The 24,949-nt window shown below is 40.5% G+C and overlaps 1 protein-coding gene across 1 annotated transcript in view; it reads left to right on the top strand.

Annotated features, from left to right (window-relative positions):
* The first annotated feature begins 23,360 nt into the window (after positions 1 to 23,360).
* The window catches only part of FAM3D (FAM3 metabolism regulating signaling molecule D), a 49,861-nt gene continuing 48,272 nt past the window's right edge, over positions 23,361 to 24,949 (top strand). The window contains exon 1 of the mRNA XM_032238893.1: positions 23,361 to 23,635. The gene's annotated coding sequence lies outside the window, so the exon portion shown is untranslated. The remainder of the gene's footprint in view (positions 23,636 to 24,949) is intronic.

Raw genomic sequence — 24,949 nt, forward strand, 5'->3', positions numbered from 1 at the left:
CACAGCCATCCTTGTCAAAAATACTCCCCAAAATACAAACCCAATATACCACTTCAACCCTCCATACACCCTTTCTTTCACCCCTTCCAACTTTCCTTTCTCCCCTCCAACATTCCCCTCTCCTACTTCCCCTCCCCCTCTATCACTCCTTTCTCCCAATACACTCCCTCCCTTCCATCTCACCCTCCTTCCGATCCTCTCTCCCACCCTCTCTACCCCTCTTTCTTCTTTCCCTCTGCTCCTCCCTTCGGTGTATTTCTACTATCTATCAATATATTCAGCTTCTTATTTTTACACTAGAATTAAAAAGGCAACAGTATACAAGCGCAATCATGTTACTTTAAAATCTAGCACATACTATATTTCCCCCCTCCCCCCTATGACCCCACCTCCCTTCCCCCCCCGACTTCCCAGAGCCCGTACACGGTATAGCTTTTTATCAAACACAGTCTAAGAAAAAAGAAAAAAAAAGTCAGTAAAATCTCTGCGTTGAACTCAGCTTCTTGCCATTACACAAACTTTAAGCAGTTTACATTGTTCCTAATCTTAGTTGTTTGATTACCTGCAGGATTTCCCCAGAGGTTATTTGTTGGTTCAACTTTTGCCTATACTCTTCTCTAACTAGGGGTATTATCTCTTTATCTAAGTATCTGTCTATATCTAAACCCTTAATTTTGTCCCCTTTGTACCTCCTTCCCTCTATAACACAATTTGGATACATTTCAAATTTTTCTTTTGATTTCCTCTTCCAATTCTTTTCGTTTTTGCCCTAGTTTATGTCTATGTATTTTGTTTATATTCATCAGTACTCCTCTCATATATGCTTTACTTACATCCCCTACAAATTCCATGAATATACCCTTATTCGTATTCAGAACAAAGTATTCAGATGGCAATTTTTTACAATCATTAATATACTTTTCATATCTAAATAAACTCTCATTCGACCTCCAAGACCTTCTTGCCTGCACTACCCTTCCCAATTCCGTCCAGACTGGGTTATGATCCAAAAGGACCCTCGCCGCAATCTTTGTCTTCTTCACCCTAGAAAATAAATCGTTAGTGATTTGTATAAAATCAATCCTTGAAAGGGATTGATGTCCATCAGAAAAAGGGGTGAAGTCATTTGGTCGGTGTTGAAGGCTGTCTTGATATTGTGTTTGTGAAGAATTTTGCTGATTTTATCTGTGGTGCTTTTGATGTAAGGGAGGCGAGTGATGCCGTTGTCCTGTTCTGTGTCTTGGTTTTTGGGGGGAGTCTCCCTTTGGATTAGGTTGGTAATTGTTTTTCTTTGGAATCTGTTAAAGATTAATATGTTTGTGTATGTAATTCAGTTTTCAGGTGGTCTTTGTCAGCTAGGCGTTAGGTTCTGGAGATGAAGGTCTTGGCTACAGAGTTGATCTGTGCAGCGTGGTGATGGGATTGTGCGTTTAAATAGCAGTTGGTGTCTGTTTTTTCCCGGTAGATGGTGTGTCCTAGGGAGCCATTGGGTTTTTTGTAGATTAGGACGTCCAGAAAGGGAAGTTGGTTTTTGCTTCTATTTCCATAGTGAATTGTATTTTGGGGTGTAGGCTGTTGAGATCTATGAGGAAGTTGTCCAGTTTTGGCCACATAGGAAAGAAAAACTGGACAACTTCCTCACACATCTCAACAGCCTACACTCCAAAATACAATTCACTATGGAAATAGAAGTCCTGTGAGCCAAGTACAAAACCAAATTGTGGGAGCTTGGAGCTAAAAACATTGAAACGTCCTCTTACTGGGGAATTTCAGAGAGAATGCAGCAAAAACAGGCAATAGTTTAGTTTAGCTTAGTTTAGTTTAGTTTTGGTTTATTTGTATGCCGCCCTTCTCCAGGTGGGACTCAGGGTGGCGAACAACTCAAAGGGGAAAGGGAACATAAACAACAGTACACATAATTAAAATACACGAAAATCACACAGCCATACCAGTCGAGAGGGGAGGGGAACTCATCAACCCCAGGCCTGCTGGCACAGCCAGGTTTTGACGGCTTTCCGGAAGGCCTGGAGAGAGGTGAGGGTCCGGATCTCCGCGGGGAGTTCCTTCCAAAGGGCCGGAGCTGCTACAGAGAAGGCCCTCCCCCGGGTAGTAGCCAGATGGCATTGGCTGGTGGACGGAACCCGGAGGAGGCCAACCCTGTGTGATCTGACGGGTCTTTGGGAGGTAATACTCTTGGGGCACCTCAAACACATTTATTAATTAGCTGTAGCTGAACCAGAGGTGGGTTGCTATCGTTTGGCCTGGTTCGGCCGAACTGGTAGTGGTATGGCAGCCTGGGTCGCCACGCTCCTGAACCAGTTCCCCAGTTTTGGCCACACAGGAAAGAAAAACTGGACAACTTCCTCATATATATTTGTATGTATGTATATATATATATATAGCTATGCTGGCTGGGGGATTCTGGGAGTTGAAGTCCACAGGACTTAAAGTTGCCAAAGTTGAGAAACACTGCTTTAAGTGAAGATTACTTCGCTTTTTCAGTCCTGTGAGACAAGTACAAAACCAAATTGTGAGGAGGAAGGTTTGGGGACAAAATCATTACTGGGGAATTTCAGAGATGATGCAGCAAAAACAGGCAATAGTCTTGGGGCACCTCAAACACATTTATTAATTAGCTGTAGCTGAACCAGAGGTGAGTTGCTACCTGTTTGGCCTGGTTCGGCCGAACTGGTAGTGGTATGGCGGCCTGGGTCACCACGCCCACGAACCAGTTCCCCAGTCAGTGCCATTGGCACCACCATCTTGTTTTTAAGTTCTGCACATGAGCAGAACAATTTTAATTGAACTGTGCATGTGCACACAGCACGCATCCAGAGTGCACACACACACACAAAGAGCACACACAAGTGAACCGGCAATAAAGCCAGCCAGAATGCATCCCTGAGCTGACTCTCCCTTTATTTAATCAGATGTGTGATATATAGTCCTGAGCTGCAAGCTTTATATATATTCCCACAATTTTTTTTTAAATATATTTTATTCATTTTCACATTCCATTTTACAATCACTTATATACAGAGTATTTGCTATAAGAGAAATAAAAAATAATAAAAAATAAAAAAAATAAAATAAAAAGAAAACACAACTCATCATTCACAACCCCACCTGACACTTCCATCCTCCATACACCCCATCTACCCCCTCCAACTTTCCTTTCCTCCCTCTAACGCCCCCCTCCTACTTCCCTTTCCCCTCAAACCTTCCTTCTCCCCTTACTCCCAACACACCCTCCTTGCATTCCCCTTACTCCTTCCTTACTCCTCCCTCCTCTTTCCCTCTACCTCCCTCCTTGGTGTATTCCTTTATTCAAGTGTTGTTTATTATAATCTGATAAAAAGTAAAATAAACCAAGGGGAAAAAAAAATTTTTTTTAAAGAAAGAAAAGAGTAAAAAAAAAAAGGAGAAAAAAAAGAACAACCGTATATAAGTGCATTCTTGTTCTTATTGAGACTATGTTAACACCCACCCACCCACCCCCCAAAAATCCCCATCCCTACTCCTCCTGACTTCCCAGGGCCCACACCTGGCACTGCCTTCTATCTAAAGTATCTTATATTCATATGGATTAAAAATAAAAATAATATATTAAAGGAAAAAAAAACCAAAAAAAAAAGAAAGAAAAGAACAAAGAAAAAAAAAAGAAACTCTTTGTGTTAAGCTCAGCCCCCCATCTTTATCTATGCTTAAATAGTGTAAATCATTCTATCTATATTTTATTCTCGTCTCTTGCTTCTTTGTTATTTACCCCGACCTCCTGTAGACTCTCCCGTTCCTCTTCCTTAACCTTGTATTCAGATAAACATTTATCCAAATTTATAAATTGGTTAAGAGCCAAGGTGGCGCAGTGGTTAAATGCAGCACTGCAGGCTACTGCTAGATCAGCAGGTCAGCGGTTCAAATCTCACCGGCTCAGGGTTGACTCAGCCTTCCATCCTTCCGAGGTGGGTAAAATGAGGACCCAGATTGTTGGGGGCAATATGCTGACTCTCTGTAAACCGCTTAGAGAGGCCTGAAAGGCCTATGAAGCGGTATATAAGTCTACTGCTATTGCTATATTGCTATATAAAATAATTTCACCAAGCTTTCCCTTCTAATAAAAATTAGATAGCATAGATCATTCCACATATTCAAATAATACTTTCAACAAAAATCAGTTTACCTTCCGTTTTAAAATTATCTCATCCAGCTTTCCCTTCTAACAGAATTTAAACAACATAAATCATTCTGCATTCATTTTACATATATACATTCAGTATCACCCCACCAATATACGTAAATCATTCCGCATGCATTTTACCCTCATCCCTTGCTTCTCTAATATTTGCCACTATCAAATTTATGCAAGCATTAGTTTAAAATCTAGCTCAAAATAATTAGTTTCAACAAAAATCAGTTTACCTTCTATTTTAAAATAATCTCTTCAAACTTTCCCTTCTAACAAGATTTAAACAGCATAAATCATTCTGCATGCATTTTACATACTGTATATACTCGAGTATAAGCTTAGTTTTTCAGCCCACTTTTTGGGCTGAAAAAAGGCGCCTCGGCTTATACTCGAGTCAGTGAAAAATTTGCCCGAAATGGAGGAGAAAAAGGGGCGGGGCCATGCCGCTGGGTGACACTCGTGAATGGCCCAGTGCCCCTGTGAGTTTCCCCTCCCTCTGTGTCAGTTTGCCGTGCAGCGCGCACCGCACCATCCCCCCTCCTCACGTTCTTATGTAATGCAGGGCTGTCTTACGATTCCCCTTCCTCCCCCTCCTGCCGCTCTGCAACGATGTCCCACCTCCTCCTTGTTATGGCAAGCAGCCACATAGCGATGTCCCACCTCCTCTGATACAGTGATCCAATGATAGGAATCACTGTGCCGTGTGTCATAGGAGGCGGGACATCGCTCCCGCGGCTGCACGGGACATCATCATCACAGCGGGACATCAGCATCATGAGGTGAGTGAAGTATTTCATTGAATACACCGCTAGTTTACTGTTTTTCTTTGAAATAAATATTCAAAAACATTATTGGTATCTATTTTTATTTTTGAAATTTACCGGTAGCTGCTGCATTTCCCACCCTAGGCTTATACTCGAGTCAATAACTTTTCCAGTTTTTTGTGGTAAAATTAGGTGCCTCGGCTTATATTCGGGTCGGCCTATACTCGAGTATATACGGTATATACATTCAGTATCACCCCACCAATAAGTTCCCCTTTTTCTGCCGGAGAGAGGTCGCAAACCCCCATTCAATCCACAACTTTGGTGAATATTTTAGAATGTCTAAATCCTCAAACTCCGCTTTTCTGCTTCTCCGAGGGAGGGGGAGCTACCCCCTCCATCTTGCAGCCATGTGGTCTGTTGCTTGCCTTCTCCTTCGGCTTGTCTCTCCTCTTTTCCAAGTGAATCAGGAAGTCCCGCCTTCAAAGTCTTGTAATAGAAATCTCGAGCCTCCGAAACAGAATTAAGACGAAGTTTTTGATTCTCAAATGTGACCGTAATGCCGGCTGGGGCCTCCCATCTATATTGAATCTGTTGATTTCTAAGCTCTTTAGTTAAGAAGGTATAGTCCCTTCTTGCCTTTAACATCTGGAAAGGTATTTCTTTGAAGACAATCAAGTTCTGGCCATCAATTCTCAAACTATTATTGTAAAATTTTTGCACGATCGCGTTTCTGGATTCTTTTGTGGAGAAATATATAATTATGTCCCTCGGGAGCTGTCGCTGTTCCGCTACCAACGAATTCTGGCGATAGATTTTCCGAATCTGCCAATCAAGGTTAAGTCCCGGGCTTCCCACCGCATGGCTGAGGGCTTCAACAAAGGTCTGTTTCAAATTCTCTCGCTCCTTTTCGCGAAATCCTCTGACTCTTATTGCGAATGCCTTCTTATTAAAGTTTATCATAACGAGCTGTTCCTGAGTGTCTCTAATTTTTTGTTGTAAAATTTGAATATTAGTAGTCAAATTAGAATTAGCCTCCTCCAAACTTTCCAATTTATTCTCTATTTCAGCGGTATAATCTGACAGGGCAGACACGGCTGCAAACGTATTCGCCTTCATTTGGTCAATTTTAGACTTTAAATCACCATATAGCTCGAATACAAATTCCTTAATTTCTTGTTTAAAATCATTAAAGATTTGAAAAAAAATTTCCTGTGTTAAGAATTCTCCAGTAGAGGGCGTAGGAGACAAGGGCTGCGATTCCAGTATAAATTCTTTAAATTCCTTCACAGATTCTTTAGGCACATTTGTAGAGAGACGCTTCGATTTTGACCTGGGTGCCATTATAAATCAACAAATAAACAGTGCTTTCGCTCCCCTCTGTTTCCAAAAAAAAAACAAAAAAAAAATTATTTTGTTAAGGAGCGGTCTGCAGGAAGGTAAAACCGGCTATGTACATCCCCTATCAGTCACCAACGGAGAGAAATCGCCATTTTGAAGTCCGTTTAAACAAAGAAGCCTCTAAGACGAATGGTGCTGGTATTTAAGATAGTAATAAAAGCATAAATCTCACAGGAGTGGGACCCGCCCGTATTAATCCTAGCTTCAAACAACTTTGCTTTGTCCTGGGGGGGGGGGGTCGCCTGTCTGGGGCTGCAAAAAAAGGCAGCTGAGAAGAACTGGCTGGAGATAAAAGCTCCGCTCACGCTGGATCTAATCTCTGTCCACAGCCAAAAAAAAGGAGAGAGGCTGTGAATTACGAATAGACCCTAGCACACAGAGCTACTTCCTGCCCCTTTCTTAGCCAAAAAGGGGTGATATCTATGATCTTAATTAGATATACAGACCAGATCTCTGAGAGGAGCTCGGTTGAGCTCTCCTCGGCAACAGGCTCCGCCCCCCGGATCCCCCCACAATTTTTTGAGAGATTGTGAACTAGACCCACAATAACCACACCAAAGCATGTTTTGGAAAGAATACAGATGTTCCTGCAGCAAACTCATCAATGCACATCTAATATCTTTTTAAAGATATTAGTTATAATGAATTCCAGCTCAGTTGTTTTGTGATGAAATTGGGTTTTGTAATTCTTTGCTCAAGGATGGCCACTTTGATATCCAAGGAAGGATAGTTTGGAGAACTGAAATATTCTTACAGTGGCTACCGCATATTGTCATTTTTGAAGTCTGTTAATTGTTCTGTACAACAGTTGGCAAGTTTCTCCAATCTAAAATTGTGGTTGGATGTTACTGATAGAAAATGCTATCCGAGATAAGGAATACTCCTTTGATTTGTGAGTGATGTTATTGAATCCTGTAAAAATGTTGACAGCATATATAAGGTTGTAGAATTGATGCTTGGATTTGCTGTTCCTTGTCATATCACTGTGATTTGGTCTGTTGTTTCTGATAAGTAACTATTTTAAATTAGATGGCTAACTGCAAAAAAGTGATCATTATCTAACACAATAGTGCATTGTTGATGCATTTAGCAGCAAGCATAGGTAACATTAAGTATAGTAGCAATCTGTTATTTTCTTGGTGGGTCTATCTAGAGTATACTATTTCTGGAAACAAATGTGGCCTCTTTAATCAAATTTGAACTTCATTGAGTGGATGTTTTCAGAAAATCTTGGTTGAATTCTTTGGTTATGTGTCTCCATCCAGTATCTCATAAACCTTGGATATAGGTTGGAGACATACATATTTGTACACTGGTGGTTAGATAATTTCACAACTTATTATTTTGGGAAGAGGCCAATTTCTCCCCTAGACATCTGACCATTCCAAAATGTGGGGAATTTAGTGGTCATTCCAGAAGTTAAAAGCCTGAATTGAAATAATATGTGGAACATAGATATGGTCCAGCCCCCAAACCAGGGGTGAAATGCTACCGGTTTGGACTGGTTCACCCAAAACAGTAGTAAAAATGCTACCCATTCGCCTGAACCAGTAGTAAAAAAGATGCTACCAGTTCGGGCGAACCAGTTTTTCCAGCAATCAGTTGTGATGCATGATTTATATAATCTAAATTGTGTGGCACAGTGGATTCCTCCACCCCTCGCTGTTTGCTTACCTTTGCAGGCGTGCTCTGCGCATACACGGAAGTTCCTGTGCATGCGTGGAGGTATGCTCACATTGCTACCAAATCGGTAGCGAAGGTAAGTGGATTTCACCTCTGCCCAAAAAAGATCTGTTTCATCCAAAACAGCATATTTACTACTCCCTAATGATACTTCTATATTCCTTGTATAGTTATTATACTGGTTTCCAAAAGGGTAACCTCTTACATGAATGGGGAGTTATAAATCCATATTTCCAGTGGGCTCTGCAAACAGCATAACATTAGTAGTGTCATTTGTATCACATATAGTTCAGTAAATTTGAGGAGCATGTCAGGGAAATGGAAAATTTTTAAATCCACACCATTCAATCTGTGTTTTGTTTTTTGTTTTTCATTGTAACTTTTCACTTTGATACAGGAGACAGAACAACAGCATTTCCCTATCCTTTTATTTAAAAAAAAACCTTTTTCTCCAAAGGGAAATTTACCTAATGAAAAAAAGATCCACAATAATCCTGTGGTCTCTTGAACTTCCTTCTTAATGACCGCTGAATTGTGCCCTTGGTCATGAAAATGGCTTTTACTATTCCTATTGCATTTTTTTTAGGTTCTGCATTTCACCACAACTTCTTTTTTTTTAAAAAAAAGCTGGGCAAAGTTGCATGGAGGGTTCCAATTCTTTTTTTTTTTTTTTAATTGCATCCAATTCTTTTGCCTTTTGGCTTTTTTCAATATTGGAGATAAGAGTGAAGGGGCCTTTCCTGTGATCCTGGAAACATGAAAATTACACTTGGAGAGATTGACGAGATGACAAGTTGTGACAGATCAGATACCCTTCGTTTATTGCTTATTCCACTGTGATTGAGTTAATTATCTGTTCCAGAATTCGGATATATTTGCCTGATCATTGAGCAGCACTGTGTATCATTTTAATTGCAACCTGTGTGATGTTTTGCTACGGTTGAGAAATCCAGGCTGGAATAAATGTGAACACACTGAAAATTGGGTGAGTAGATGACAGCGAAAGATTCACAGTGAGATGCTGTGTGTGCGTGTGTAGTGGTTGTAATGTATACTTTTGCTGTAACAGAGCTCAAATGTTGCAATGGTTTTTAAATAAAGCAAAGACCTCTGGATACCTTTTGTTTCTATAACACATCTGATCCAGTGGTGAAATTCATTTTTTTTACTACCGGTTCTGTGGGCGTGGCTTAGTGGGCGTAGTGTGGCTTGGTGGGTGTGGCTTGGTGGCATGGTGAGCGTGGCTTGGTGGGTGTGGCAGGGGAAGGATATTGTAAAATCTCCATTCCCACCCCACTCTGGGGCCAGCCAGAGGTGGCATTTGACGGTTCTCCAAACTACTCAAAATTTTCACTACTGGTTCTCCAGAAGCTCTCAGAACCTGCTGGATTTCACCCCTGATCTGATCACACATCTTTACTTATGCCTCAAGTTTGTCAAATTTGGTAATTTTGTAAGGATGAACTGAAACTCCGTGCTCAGTAGATTGTGGTATCTATAGTGATCTTAACTAACTTCAACAAAGAATTCCTGCTTGTTTAAAACATTGGACTGATACCATCAGTTAGTGATCCTAGAGGAAATTAACTCTGACTGCTCTTTAGAAGGCCAATCCTAAAGATGAAACGCAAATACTTTGGCCACCTAATGAGAAGGAAGGACTCACTGGAGAAGAGCCTAATGCTGGGAACGATTGAGGGTAAAAGAAGAATGGGATGACGGAGAATGAGGTGGCTGGATGGAGTCACTGAAGCAGTAGGTGTGAGCTTAAATGGACTCCAGAGGACAGGAAGGCCTGGAGGCCTGGAAGGCCTGGAGGAATATTGTCCATTGGGTTGTGATGGGTTGGACATGACTTTGCAACTAACAACAACAACAATAAAATTGCTGTAAGTGGGAAATAGTTGGATTTTAATTTTTTTCCCCATTATACTATGGAAGTTTTACTGCATTGTTTTTTATAGATGCATCTGAAACCTCTGAGAACATCCTTGAATTTCAGGAAGTCTAATAAATAAATAAAGAATTATCTGACTCAAATGACAGAAACTACCCTTGGAATTTTGCAGCCACACCAGCTAAATAAATAGAGATGTAAAACCACAATCAATTTTCTTTTTGTGCATTAAATAAAAAGAAAAACAGTTGTCTTTTTGTTATGTTAGATCTTAGGTTTGGTTGGTTTATAGTAGAAGTTTGAGACCTTTCGTGGCCTTTTAAATATATATATATATATGGTCCCATGGCTGAAAACATTTTAAAGTGATTCGTGTTCCCACAATGTCTGCATAGTTGGCCAAATTCAGGACACTTGTTCATGTAGGATGATTGTTACCTACAACTCACAATGAGTGCTGGCATTGGAGCCTTTTGTCCCTGTTTTGATGTTCTCCTTTTTATACATACACATTGCCCAAGAAAGTATGTCCCCCTTCTTAGAGGTTTTCCACATGAAACATTTGACTTATAGGATGCCTTCTAGACACAAGGGATCTTCTAATTGGGCTTACAGTACACCATAAGCAGGGATGGGATTCAGCTGATTCGGACCGGTTTGGGCAAACCGGATGTTAATTTTAATCTGGTTCACCGAACCAGTAGTTACAAGAACCAGCTGACCCTGCCCATTCTGCCCTCCCAGGAGTCTCCACATGGTCCGTTCATCATGCCAGTTAAGTGCAGGGCCTCCATAGAGGCTCTCGGGGGGCAAAAAATGGGCCTACTGGAAGTATTGGAAGTCCAGAAACAGGCCCGTTTCCGGCCTCCGGAGGGCCTCCGGGGCTCAGGAAAGGCCATTTTCACCCTCCTAGAGGCTCAAGGAAAGCCTCCAGAGCCCGGGGAGGCAACAAATTGGCCTGTCGAAGTACCGAAAGTCCAGAAACAGGTGCCTTTCCGGCCTCCAGAAGGCTTCTAGCGCCCAGGGGAGACCATTTTCACCCTCCCAGAGGTTCAAAGAAAACCTCCGGAGCCTGGGGAGGGTGAAAGCTCGCCCCCTTCACTGTGGTTCAGAAAGCTGACTAGGCCACACCCTCATGGCCACGCCCACCCAGCAACCGGGCAGAGAACTGTTGTCTCCAGTCGGTGAATTTTCCACCACTCCAGAATTACACACATTTTCTAAAGATCGAGACAGCACTCAGAATTCTTATCCTGCCTGCTATTTTCTTGTAAGGAATTCATCACTCTGCTTTGGGGAACAGAAGGCCTGCATTGCTGCCAGCAGAAAAGACCCTATCAAGACAGTGCAGAGTTTTAGGCTAATACAAACCTTCCTTCTCTGATCTCCAATCAAAGTTTCATGTTACTGTTTTCTTCTTTGACTGGAATAAAAACGGGTCTAAGTAGAACTCAAACTCCCGCTTCCAGTGGCTATGTTCTTGCATCAAACTCTTGTGTGAACAAGCCAGGATCCCAGGAGGTTTCAGACATGCAGCACATCTCCTGCTTCTGAGAATCACTTCAACTCTTTATTTTTATTTTAAGCACTGCTGACCCCCATGCTTCTTCATCCTAAAGCACTTGAAAGCTTCCGTTTAACACAAGAGTTTTCATTTACATCTGTCTGTCTATATTCATCACAGAGCAGTCACAGGCACAGCTAGGGATATCGGATATTAGATAGGAAAACACAGGGTTTTATGCATCTCTCTGCTACCATCTAGTGGTTGTCCAGATGCTTTGCAGCCCAGATCTGTACCTCTGCCCATAATTTAAGTCTTCACATCCATAATATCTTCGAGTCTTTCAGATCCTGTGTCTATCCGTAAAGATCTATTGTTCTGGATTACAGACCTATTTATCATAATACAAGTGACATATATTGGACACTACTGAAGAAAAACATTATTAAAGTCAAACTTTAACATATTAGGTTTGACAGAACCTTGAAATGCCACTTCTGTGATTTATTTATTTTTGCTGTAAGCCTGATATTAGCCTTATTTGCAAAAAAAAGTCATTTGTTTTTAAGTTCTTAAGATTTTACATTCATGCACCTGTTTTAAGGTGCAAAACATGAAGATTTGGGGCCACATGTAACCCGCTACGACCGCTTTTGAAACCCCCCCCCCCAAAGTACTGAAGAATGGATGGGGCCAAAAGCTTTGAGTCCCTGATTTGCATTTTGAGATTTAAGGCACTAGTTTTGGGCCTTGTTCCCCAATTCACTCCCAAAGATGCTTTTTCAGGAGGCAATTGGACTTTCTTGTTTTTTCTTTAAAACCTTTGGGACAACCAAAGAGACTTTTAGCTATACAATTTTAGCTATACAAAATGAACACCCTTTGAATGGTGTGGGAGTAAGAATGGATTTCCAGAGGAAAAATTGCAGACTACAGGAACCAGGAGCACTACTCAGGTGACCCTGAGGACACAGATAAACCTTCAGGTGCTTCAATGAACCTCAGAAAGGACGCCATTGACCAGCTGTCTACAAGGAATATAAATCCTTCCCTTCCCCACTATCCTATCAGAGCTGAAGAAGTTTCCTGGATGAGAAGCAAAATGTCTTCAAAAGAAAAAACAACAGTCCAGTTGCCTCCTGAAAAAAAACACCTTTGAGACAACCATGACCTGGATGACTGAGAATCTCTACAGACAGCCAATTTCATTGTTCATCTTGCCACTATCTGCAACCACTTTTCCCTTTCATCTAATACTAGCCGATAACCTGGCATTGCCCATGTATTTATTTCTAGGGGAGAAATGTCTGGACCAAATGTAATTTCTAATGTTGGATTTTCCTCCTTGCCAGATGGAGTCCCCTTGCAGAGTACTGTGAAGCCGTTACCATTGCAACTCCACTGTGCTGCACAGCAGTACAGTAGAAGCCATTTTAAAGCACAAGAGAACTACAGAACACACACCCCGAGAGGTTTTAGGGTGTGTCTTACCCCCATAGTATGGGTTTCAATTTTGTTGAAATTGCTCGAGGCTGGAACATACACACACAGAGCCATAGATAGATTTTATTTATTTATTTATTAATAAGATTTATAGGCCGCCCAATCCCGAGGGACTCCGGGCAGCGGATGATAGATAGATAGATGATAGATAGATAGATAGATAGATAGATAGATAGATAGATAGATAGATAGATAGATAGATAGATGATAGGTAGGTAGGTAGGTAGGTAGGTAGGTAGGTAGGTAGGTAGATAGATAGATAGATAGATAGATAGATAGATAGATAGACAGACAGACAGACAGACAGACAGACAGACAGACAGACAGACAGACAGACAGACAGATAGATAGGATGTAGATGTAGATATAGATGTATGTATATAGGTAGGTAGGTAGGTAGGTAGGTAGGTAGGTAGGTAGGTAGGTAGATAGATAGATAGATAGATAGATAGATAGATAGATAGATAGATAGATAGAGAGGTAGAGGTAGAGGTAGAGGTAGAGGTAGAGGTAGAGGTAGAGGTAGAGGTAGAGGTAGAGGTAGATATATAGATATATAGATATATAGATATATAGATATATAGATATATAGATATATAGATATATAGATATATAGATATATAGATATATAGATATATAGATATATAGATATAGATAAATGATATAGCCCTTACCATATCACCCAAACTGTCTACCTTATAAGATGGATCAGGCTAAAAACAATGCCATCTAAGTTTAAAACTACTTTTATTATAAAGATAAAGTAATAAAATATTGCAAGATGGGATGGGCTTCCCTCCTTCCTCACACTGTATGAATGAGGAAGAAGCCCACCTGAAGCCATTTCCTCGAGTTAGTTTCTTAGGATCAATTTAAGCCACCCTTGGCTAATTGTTGCCTCAGTAATGGATCTTCCCACTGTCTTTCAAGGCTGTTCTCTATTCCCTCCACATGTTTGCTCTCATTTTTGCCTCCTTGGGTGATCATGAAGATGAGACTTTTGCTCCTCCGGCTTGTAAAAGATGCTTGCAAAATCAGCTGGCTGGACTTGCCCCTGTGTGGAATAACATGTTATTACAAAGTTGGAAGGCTGCTCCAGGCTCAGCACAGGCTGAGCTGACTAATTATTGCCTTCACACCCAGACAGATCTCTTGGCCACTGTCGGCAGGCAGCAGAGGCCCTGCAGCATTAAGGCTGTTTGCTACGTGCTGCGCCCCTTCTTACCAAGAGCAGCTAAACAAATAGCAAGGTTATTTCTTGAGAGATATCAAAGCCTCCTGGGTTTATTTAATCCCAGACTGTTTTCAGAATATCTATTTTTTTCAGAAGAAGAATCCCAAGAAGTATTATACTTTTGACGTACACTATCCGGAATCAGTTGTTTGTGAGATGGGAGGCTATATAAATATGATGAATAAATAAAATAAAATAAAATAAAATAAGTAATCTGGCATCCTGTTTTGTGTTGCAATATTGGATGCCAATGAGAAAACACAAATCAAAATGGAAATTTCAGTAAGGTGAATTGGTCTAATTCAGGTTCACCAAATTGTTAATCTTGACCCCCAAAGATCAATGGGACTCTTTATGGTTTGTCAGCCAGATGTTTAGACTGAATTTGGAATTTTTGCCCAGATGTCACATCCTTCCCGAGGACCTGGGATCGAGTAAGGCAGTGGTTCCCAAACTTGGCAACTTTAAGACTTGTGGACTTCAAGTCCCAGAATTCTCCAGCCAGCAGAGCAGAGGTGGCTGGAGAATTCTGGGAGTTGAAATCCACAAGTCTTAAAGTTGCCAAGTTTGGGAACCACTGGAGTAAGGGTTAGGGTTAATGTTGTTACATGGTGTTAAACGCATCATCATAAAATATCAGTTGTTCATTATTATTATTATTTGCAATACTTCAAGTTAAAGTAGTATTTATTAAATTATTTTCACATATGCGTATGGAGATTCTCAGTCATCAGGTCATGGTTGTCCCAAAGGTGCATTTTTCAAAAGGCAACCTGACTTTCTGGTTTTTCTTTTGAAGACGTTTCGCTTCTCGTCCAAAAAGCTTCTTCAGCTCTGACTGGATGATGGGGAATTCACAATATATTCACAAAATAAATATTTGAGGGTTAGGAGCAGGGGTGAAATGCTACCGGTTTGGACTGATTCACCCCAACCGGTAGTAAAAAATGCTACCAGTTCGGGCAAACTGGTATTTCCAACAATCAGCTGGGTGACTATCAGCTGTGACACATGATTTATATTAGCTAGAATCCTCGGAATTCCTGCTTTCTAGCTAATCTAAATTGCATGGCAGAGCAGATTCCTGCCCCCCACCCCCCCAGCTGTTCTACTTACTTTGCAGACTCAGAAGGCTTCAAAATGTTCCTTTTTTTAGTGCTGCACAGCCGCACCTCAGGCACACCAAGTGCACATTCGGTAGCAGCAGACTCACCAAACCGGTAGCAGACTTCAGAGGATTGCACCACTGGTTATGAGTCTCTCTGTCTCTCTCTTCCAACACTTGCAAAGGAAATCCTGGAAGGTGCACTCACTTTCTTCCAGCAGCGCACACACGTGCACACACACACACACACACATTCAGAAGATGCTGCAGATTCCAAGATGAATTCTGATAATTCCCAGACAGGATTCTGAAGTACAGGCTATCAATGCACCAGCAGGGAGATGAATAGTTGTCTGCCACATCTATTCACGTCTACAAACAAATGGTTTAAATATTTCTACCTATATCTTTCTAACTGGAAAACACAGTTTGTATGCAAGTCACCAAGTAAGAAATTATATCTTTGTGGTAAAGAGTCTCAGAAGAAGACCAGTGATAGACAAGGCAGTTCACTACAAAAATCTTTTAATACTTAATTGATTGCAATGGCCAATATTTCTTTATTGGTGGATGTTTCCTTATACATTTCACATATAATGTGGGCTTAGCATGTCCTAGTGATAACTCGATGACCATCTTTTGATATATATTTTTTGTAGCATTTATCTGGTGTTGTTAATGCCATATGTGGTAGCAATAGCAATAGCAATAGCAGTTAGACTTATATACCGCTTCATAGGGCTTTCAGACCTCTCTAAGTGGTTTACAGAGTCAGCATATTACCCCCAACAATCCAGGTCCTTATTTTACCCACCTCGGAAGGATGGAAGGCTGAGGCAACCTTGAGCCGGTGAGATTTGAACGCCGAACTGCAGATAGCAGTCAGTTGAAGTGGCCTGCAGTACTGCACCCTAACCACTGCGCCACCTCGGCTCTTTCCACCTCGCTCAATAGTAGTAACTGTGACAGGGATCTTAGAATCCTAGTGGACAATCATTTAAATATGAGCCAGCAGTGTGCAGCAGCTGCCAAAAAAGCCAATACAGATCTAGGCTGCATAAACAGAGGCACAGAATCAAGATCACATGAAATGTTAATATCACTTTATAATGCCATACTTGGAATACTGCATCTAGTATTCAACACTTGGAATACTGCATCCAGTATTCAACAAGATCAATAAAGAGGATTAGGAGACTGGAGGCTAAAACATATAAAGAACAGTTGCTGGAATTGGGTATGATTGAGGACTGATGAAAAGAAGGACTAGGGGAGACATGATAGCAGTGTTCCAATATCTCTGGCTGCCATAAAGAAGTGGGAGTCAAACTATTCTCCAAAGCATCTGAGGGCAGGACAAGAAGCAATGGGTGGAAACTAATCAAGGAGAGAAGCAACCTAGAATTAAGGAGAAATTTCCTGACAGTTAGAACAATTAATCAGTGGAACAACTTGCCTCCAGAAGTTGTGAATGCTCCAATACTGGAAGTTTTTAAGAAGATGTTGGATAGCCATTTGTCTGAAGAGGTGTAGGGTTTCCTGCCTAAGCAGGGGGTTGGACTAGAAGACCTCCAAGGTCCCTTCCAACTCTGTTATTCTACTCTTTCTTCTCTGTTCTGTTCTATTTCATACAACTGATAAAAAATAGTGTCTTAAAATTCTTTTCCTTCAGAGGGGTAAAAGCAGGGCGTACATGCAGGTAGAAAAATATTCAGTAGATAAGCTGGGAGCAGTTAAAAGTTATTTTTGTAAGGGGAGTGTCAAACCAGCATAACAAGAATTAAACAGGTTCCAAGGACTGTCCAGAAGTCAAACATGATGCCAAGATTGTAGCTAGGTCAATCAAGGCTAAGCACAATATTTTTGCTACAGTGTTGTTCACACATTCCTCTAAATCAGCCTTTCAAATTTTTCTTACCCTAAAGGAATCTTTGAAATTATATTCCTGTCTCAGGGATTCACTATATTAAAAATTCTATTTACAGCTCGCAATACACAATGCTCTTATTCACAATGCAGTAATCTCTCCTTGATTAGTTTCCACCCATTGCTTCTTGTTCTGCCCTTTGGAGAATAGCTAAAACTCCCTCTTCTTTGTGGCAGCCCCTGAGATATTGGAACACTGCTGTCATGTCTCCCCTAGACATCAAACTAGACATACCCGATTCCAGCAACCGTTCTTTAGAGGCTTCAAAGTAATTTCACAAAGTTCTACTGTACAAGATGCTAATGAGGAATAGAATATAAAAGAATAGTTTTGCATATAAAGAATTAGGATTGCATCACATGAACTTAGACTTAGAAATTAGAATAACTTTATTGTCACTTTGCATGTACATTAATCGGCATAAATTAAAATGAAATTAACTGCATACAGCTCTTAAAGGGTCACAACCTCCAATATAAACTACATAAACATGATAAAATAAATAAATACATACATATATACATACATACATACAATATTATGCATATACCCACATATATTATATGACACCGAGAAACAACATAGTCTAGTTTGTATGTATACATGTACATGGGGAGAAAAACAAATCTTGCCAGTTTATTCAGACAGTTGGCATAGGGATAAATCTGTTACACAATCTGGTATTGCAGTCGTGCTAGAAATATTTCAAAACCTCCTCCCAAAGGGGAACAGAAACAGACCGTGAAGTGCGTGGGGGAGGTCTCTGACCATGCTTCGAGCTCTAATCATGTAGCGCTTATAAGCAGTATCCTGAATAAAGAGGAAGTGAGCTTTCTAAACTTTTCCCTGCTGTCCTTATTACTCCCTGTATGGACTTTCTATTGGAGGCACTTCTGCCACCAAATCAAACAGTGGTGCAGTTTGTTAAAACAATCTCAATCGTCCCTCTGTAAAAAGATGCAAAGTTTTTTAAAAGGTTTACCTTTTTTCAATCACAATCTTTCCTCAAACAGCTCATGACCTCTTAAGGAAACCTAATTGAGGAAGTTATGATATAAAGATTTAGTTATATTCTAAATCATGATGCGCTGTTGGCAGACTTCAGACCTGTCTACGTCAATATAATTGTGGCTAAAAGGTCTTGATACTTTTCAATATGAAAATGATTGATTACAGATAGTCCTCAACTTATAACCATTTGTTTAGTGACTATCCCAAGTTACAATGCCACTGGAAAAAGTGACTTAAGAGCTGTTTTTACACTTTCAAACATTACACCAAGGTCACCTGTTCAAAATTCAGGCTCTTGGCAACTGGTATGTATTATGTATGATGGTTGCACTGGCTCCCGGCACAATCTTACCACCATTTCCAATCTTCCCAATCAGCTTCTGACAATAAAAGTTAATGGCGGAAGCCCAATTCACTTAATAATCACATGACAACTGCAGCAAAAAGATTGTAAAATGGGTCACAAATCACTTAACAATTACCTTCCTTAGCAACAGAAATTTAGGGCTCAGTTTTGATCTTAACTTGAGGACTCCTACATATAGTCCTCGCTTAATGACTAGTCACTTAGTGACTGTTCAAAGATACGACGGACCCCTAAAAAGATACCTGATTTCAAAGTTTCAATTATTGTACGCACAAATACACACACATACCAGAGGTGGTATTCAGCAGGTTCTGACCAGTTCTGAAGAAGCGGAAAATTTCAGTAGTTCGGAAAAACGGTAAATATCACTTCTGACTGGCCCCGCCCCCATCTATTCTCTGCCTCCTGAGCCCCAGCTGATCAGGAGGAAATGGGGATTTTACGGTATCCTTTCCCTGCCACGCCCACCAAGCCACGGCCACAGAACTGAACTGGCTCACATTTATGACCATAGGGGTTTTTGGGGGGGGAGGGAGGTTGCTGCTTTCTAGCATTTACTTCCAGTGTTTGTTAAAGTAACATCCATTGGGGAAAATGGATTTATGTAACAACAACCACGTTTACTTAACAACTGCCAAAAAAGGTTGTAAAAATTGGTTGTGGTCACAGAATGAGCCAGTTAATAATTGCCATGATAGAGAGTTATAACTCTTGGCTGAATTACAGTTCTAAAGTGAGCACTACCTCTATGAGTCACGGTACAAAAGGATCTGCTGGTTAATATTTTTAGATGAAGTGAGTGATAATTGAATTCAATGATTTGTTTCAGGAAGTGACTTGAACAGGGAAGTCATCGACTAAACAGGTAACTTCTGTCCCAGATAATTTGAATAGATAATTCAGGCACATCTTTAGGAAACAGAGGACGACAGCCAGTAAACATGAAACAATTTGTTGCAGTTCAGACATGTTTAAAGTGAAACATTCACGTTTCGAATGTTCTTGAATTGATTGCAACCCTCCACAAACAAAGGAAGGAAATGTCAAGCAACTACATTAAAATTAGCCAGCATGCAAACTAGGATGATTTTTTTTGCAGCCTTTGGTTATAGGAAGAAAGACACCAATTCATTCATTCATTTCCAGAAACCAAGGACCCCAAATAGGAAAAAGGTGGTGTAATGGTGGGATTGGAGAAAATGATGGAGACATTTGGCCTGACTAAAAATAGATAGTAATTAATTATATGTTAAGTCTTCTAGAGCTGTGATGGGAAAACTAACAGCACATGTGCCAGAGGTGGCACACAGAGCCCACTCTGTGGGCACGTGTGCCATCACCAGCTGATCTTCTGGTTTCCCAGCCAGCTGGTCTTCATGAGTGCTGGAGCGCCTAAAAATGGCTCGAAAAATGCCCCAAAAATAGGACGTTTTTCAGGCCATTTTCCAGGCTATTTCCGGGCCGTTTTCTGGGCCGTTTCCAAATGGTCTGAAAAACAGCCTGAAAATGGCCCCCCAAAATGCAGGCATGCACGTCTTCGGGTTTCCGCTGCTCCACCGTGCATGAAAATCAGCTGGCTGGCACGCATACGCGTACCAGAAACCCAAACACAAGCTGGCCGGCACAACCATGCACATCAGCCAGCTGGTCTTTGGGCTTGTGGTGCTCCAGTGCATGTACATGCATGTGCATGCATGTACATTCTGGTTTGGGTACTCGGTGCTGAAAAAGTTCGCCATCACTGTACTAGAGGGTTCTCAGAAGAATAATTTGGGATTGCAACTCAAGCCAAAGTTGCACAAGAATAAATAAAAATGAGATCCAGACAGCTGTGAGGAAAAAAACAAATATTTATTCCTAAAAGCAAAATAGTTTGCCTTTAGGGGCAGCTGTCAAATAAATGGGGTATAGCAGCAACTTTCATAGGGGGAGCTTGTCCGGGCTGTGGAAGTGTCTATGTGCTGATTCTAGGGTAGTAACTGAGAGGTGTGTGTATCTCTGTGTGTATATTTTTGTGAAGATGCAGTTCCACTCTAATTAACTCTGTGTTTGCAGACCGTATTCTTTGATATGTGGATTAGGTCCAAGTAACTTATTTGGGAATTTGAGGAAGTTTGCTCATTTTAGTTTATTCTCTTAGTTTCATTTTGACTGTCAATTATTTGGTGGAGACACTGATTCTCATACATTGTGGATTCTGTTAATGTTTTAAGAGAAAATGGAATGAGTATAATGAATAAAATATATTTGGATATAAAACTTCTCAGAGGGTTAGCACATCTTACTAGAAAATCCTGTACTATTATTTGCATTTGGTCCCTACATTTTGACAAATTTGGGAGATTTCGGAAACCATAAAACCAGCAGTTAGTAGCTATAGGTATCTTCGGCCTGCTTGTCACCTATCATTTTCCTTCTTCCATTAATCAGTGGAACAACTTGCCTCCAGAAGTTGTGAATGCTCCAACACTGGAAGTTTTTAAGAAGATGTTGGATAACCATTTCTCTGAAGTGGTGTAGGGTTTCCTGCCTAAGCAGTTGGTTGGATTAGAAGACCTCCAAGGTCCCTTCCAACTCTGTTATTCTATTCTATTCTATTCTAGTAATTAGTGACAGTTGACTGTCAACTCCTAATGACTTTTCATAATAAAGCAGGACTGAGTGCAATTAATCTTGGTTGGAGGCCTCCACCAAAATCTGTTGGATGATACACTCAGAATCCCCAGATAATAGAAAAACTGGAAACCAAAAGGAAATCAGCTATTTTGATGACTAAAAAGCTAGAGGTGATGTTAAAGAAAGAAACTCAAGGAATGACTGATTACTATAAGGAGAACATCAACATTTCATTACCAGTCTGGACGGAATTGGGAAGGGTAGTGCAGGCAAGAAGGTCTTGGAGGTCGAATGAGAGTTTATTTAGATAAGAAAAGTATATTAATGATTGTAAAAAATTGCTATCTGAATACTTTGTTCTGAATACGAATAAGGGTACATTCATGAAATTTGTAGGGGATGCAAGTAAAACATATATGAGAGGAGTACTGATGAATATAAACAAAATACATAGATATAAACAAGGGCAAAAATGAAAAGAATTGGAAGAGGAAATTAAAAGAAAAATTTGAAATGTATCCAAATTGTGTTATAGAGGGAAGGAGGTGTTTCAACAGGAGGAGATTTAGAAGGCATTCCGTGAATTTTTTTTTTTTACAGAATTGTACAAAGGGGACAAAATTAAAGGTTTAGATATAGACAGATACTTAGATAAAGAGATAATATCCCTAGTTAGAGAAGAGTGCAGGCAAAAGTTGAGCCAACAAATAACCTCTGGGGAAATCCTGCAGGTAATCAAACAACTAAGATTAGGAATAATGTAAACTGCTTAAAGTTTGTGTAACAGCAAGAAGCTGAGTTCAATGCAGAGATTTTACTGACTTTTTTTCTTTTTTCTTTTTTTTTTAATTTTCTTGGTTTTAATATATTTTAGACTGTGTTTGATAAAAAGCTATACCGTGTACGGGCTCTGGGAAGTTGGGGGGGAGGGAGGTGGGGTCCTAGGGGGGAGGGGGGAAATATAGTATGTGCTAGATTTTAAAGTAACATGATTGCGCTTGTATACTGTTGCTTTTTTAATTCTAGTGTAAAAATAGGAAGCTGAATATATTGATAGATAGTAGAAATACACCGAAGGGAGGAGCAGAGGGAAAGAAGAAAGAGGGGTAGAGAGGGTGGGAAAGAGGATCGGAGGGAGGGTGAGATGGAAGGGAGGGAGTGTATTGGGAGAGAGGAGTGCTAGAGGGGGAGGGGAAGTAGGGTAGAGGGGAATGTTGGAGGGGAGAAAGGAAAGTTGGAGGGGGGTGAAAGAAAGGGTGTATGAAGGGTTGAAGTGGTATATTGGGTTTGTATTTTGGGGAGTATTGTTGACAAGGATGGCTGTGTTTATTGTTCAATGTTATATGGCCCCGGTTATGCACAGTATATATGTGACTGTATGAAATGAAAATGAAAATAAAACATATTTACATAAACATTTCATTACCCAAACTGGGTAACATCCTCAGTGCTTGCAGTGCTAGTAATGGAATGCCTGAAAGAAAACAACCAAGCTCAGAGAGCACCAAGGATCCTTAATTTCCAGTATGATTCCTGGTGGAGCAGTGGTTAGAATACAGTACTGCAAGCTACTTCTGCCAACTGCCAGCTGCTTACAATTTGGCAGTTCGAGTCTCACCGACTCAAGATTGACTCAGCCTTCCATCCTTCTGAGGTGGGTAAAATGAGGACCCAGATTGTTGGGGGGCAATAGGCTGACTCTGTAAACCGCTTAGAGAGGACTATAAAGCACTATGAAGTGGTATATAAGTCTAAGTGCTAATTGCTATTACAACTCTGAGCTATAAACATTCTTCTTTTTATAGAGAGAACAAGCGAACAAGTTGTTGGATAATCGCCTCTTTTTAGTCACCCCAATATTCTCATTCACCGGACTTTCTCATCAGCACCTGAAATATTTCCTTGTTCTAACTAATATATTGTAGTTTGTTTGTTTGTTTGACATTTCCTAAAGAACTGCGCAATACCTGGGTTGAGGAAATTGTTTGCCGTGGCATATGTTCAGTGAGGTTGAGTTTGCCAGAGATTTAATTTATAGCATAGTCATAAACGGTGCCCCACCTTTTACTTGTTACGTTCTGTGCCTCAGCAACAAACTCCAGGAAGTGAAAGATGCTTGTGAAACACCCATCCTGGTAGAACAACTGAAGTAAAAGCCTACTGAGTAGGAAGAAGAACAGAAGAACAGGTGGAATGCTGGATGAATATTGGTAGATGCTGGAGCATTAGTCCTCGTGAGTTTCAACTTTATTCAGAGGACAGTGGCACACCTATACAGGTGCATCAGTGGATAACTGCTATGTTGAATGGTACTTTATTTGCAGAATAAAAGCTTTCCCATATCTGAACAGTGAACTGAAGGAGGTTTGGGAAATGCTACAGTGGTCAGCTTTTCAGCCATTCAAAGTTACCCAGCCTACAGCTTGAACTGCCACAGGTAAGGACATATCTATCTATCTATCTATCTATCTATCTATCTATCTATCTATCTATCTATCTATCTATCTATCTATCTATCTGCTATGAATGTATTCACCTATCGTTTTCTATCAAGTTACCATTTGAATGCAAACTCAGCTGCTGCTGAATAGATTTGACACCCGAATAGTGCAAGTAGAAGTGCCCAGATCTTTAATTGTTGCAAACCACTAATGTCTGCTAGTCAAGAAATATAAAGATAGTTCTAAAAAAATATTAAAACACAGAAAAGAAAAAGAATTCAAAATGAAGAGGGTGTACCATTTTAGTAGCCCAGAATACTAAGGAAAAGGTTTAAAAAGTGCCTGTTTGCCTTGCTATAATACCTCTTGTGATAAGAACTAATCAAATTCATATTTAATTGAAGTGTGTGCATAACAACATTCGTGACTACTATGCACCCATCCATCCCTGTACAAAAAAAACAACAGAGCCACATCTATACTTTTAAAAAAATCATTTTTAAAAGCGTAACTAAATAATCTCTCCTTCCCTCCCTCCCCTTTCTATTTTCCTAACCCAGTCGCTGATTTAAGGTTCCTAGGAAGCTGATGCACATCATTCACTGACTTTGTTTCTTCATCATTGTATTCCTGGGTTGAATTTAGACAGAGCAGGACCTGCTCCCTGGGGCTTTAATTCCATATTCAGCCCTTAGGCTGATATTCACAGGAACCTTGGCATAATGTCAAATCTCCAGGCTATAAATCACTTCCAAATATTTGGCATATCTTCACCGCAGCATGCCTTAGAGAGAAATGGAGATCAGAAAGAAAAGAAGAGAGGCACAGAACAGGGGAATGCGGGGACACCTCCATTCAAATTTGACTCCAGGTTGTTGCATGATATGCTTCATCCCTGCTCATCCCGTAACCCAGGTGGATTTGTTTTCCTGAGGAAACAAAGTTCTCAATAAAAAAAAGGCTGCAAGCCTGGTGTAGAATAATAATTGTTGTCTTCAACTTACAACCATAATTTCTATGGCTAAGTGAGACATTTGTTGTGAATTTTGCCCCATTTTACGTCCTTTCTTGCCACGGTTGTTAAATGAATCTCTGCAGTGGTTAAATTAGTAACACAGCTGTTAAGTGAATCGGGTTTCCCCCATTGGCTTTGCTTGTCAGAAGGTCACAAAAGGGGATCACGTGACCCCAGGACACCGCAATCATCATAAATATGAGCTAGTTGCCAAGCATTCAAATTTTTATCACATGACCAAGGGATACTGCAACAGTCATAAGTGTTTTAAAAATGTTCATAAGTCACTTTTTTC

This window comes from Thamnophis elegans, chromosome 2 (assembly GCF_009769535.1).
Source record: "Thamnophis elegans isolate rThaEle1 chromosome 2, rThaEle1.pri, whole genome shotgun sequence".
Classification (NCBI taxonomy): domain Eukaryota; kingdom Metazoa; phylum Chordata; class Lepidosauria; order Squamata; family Colubridae; genus Thamnophis; species Thamnophis elegans.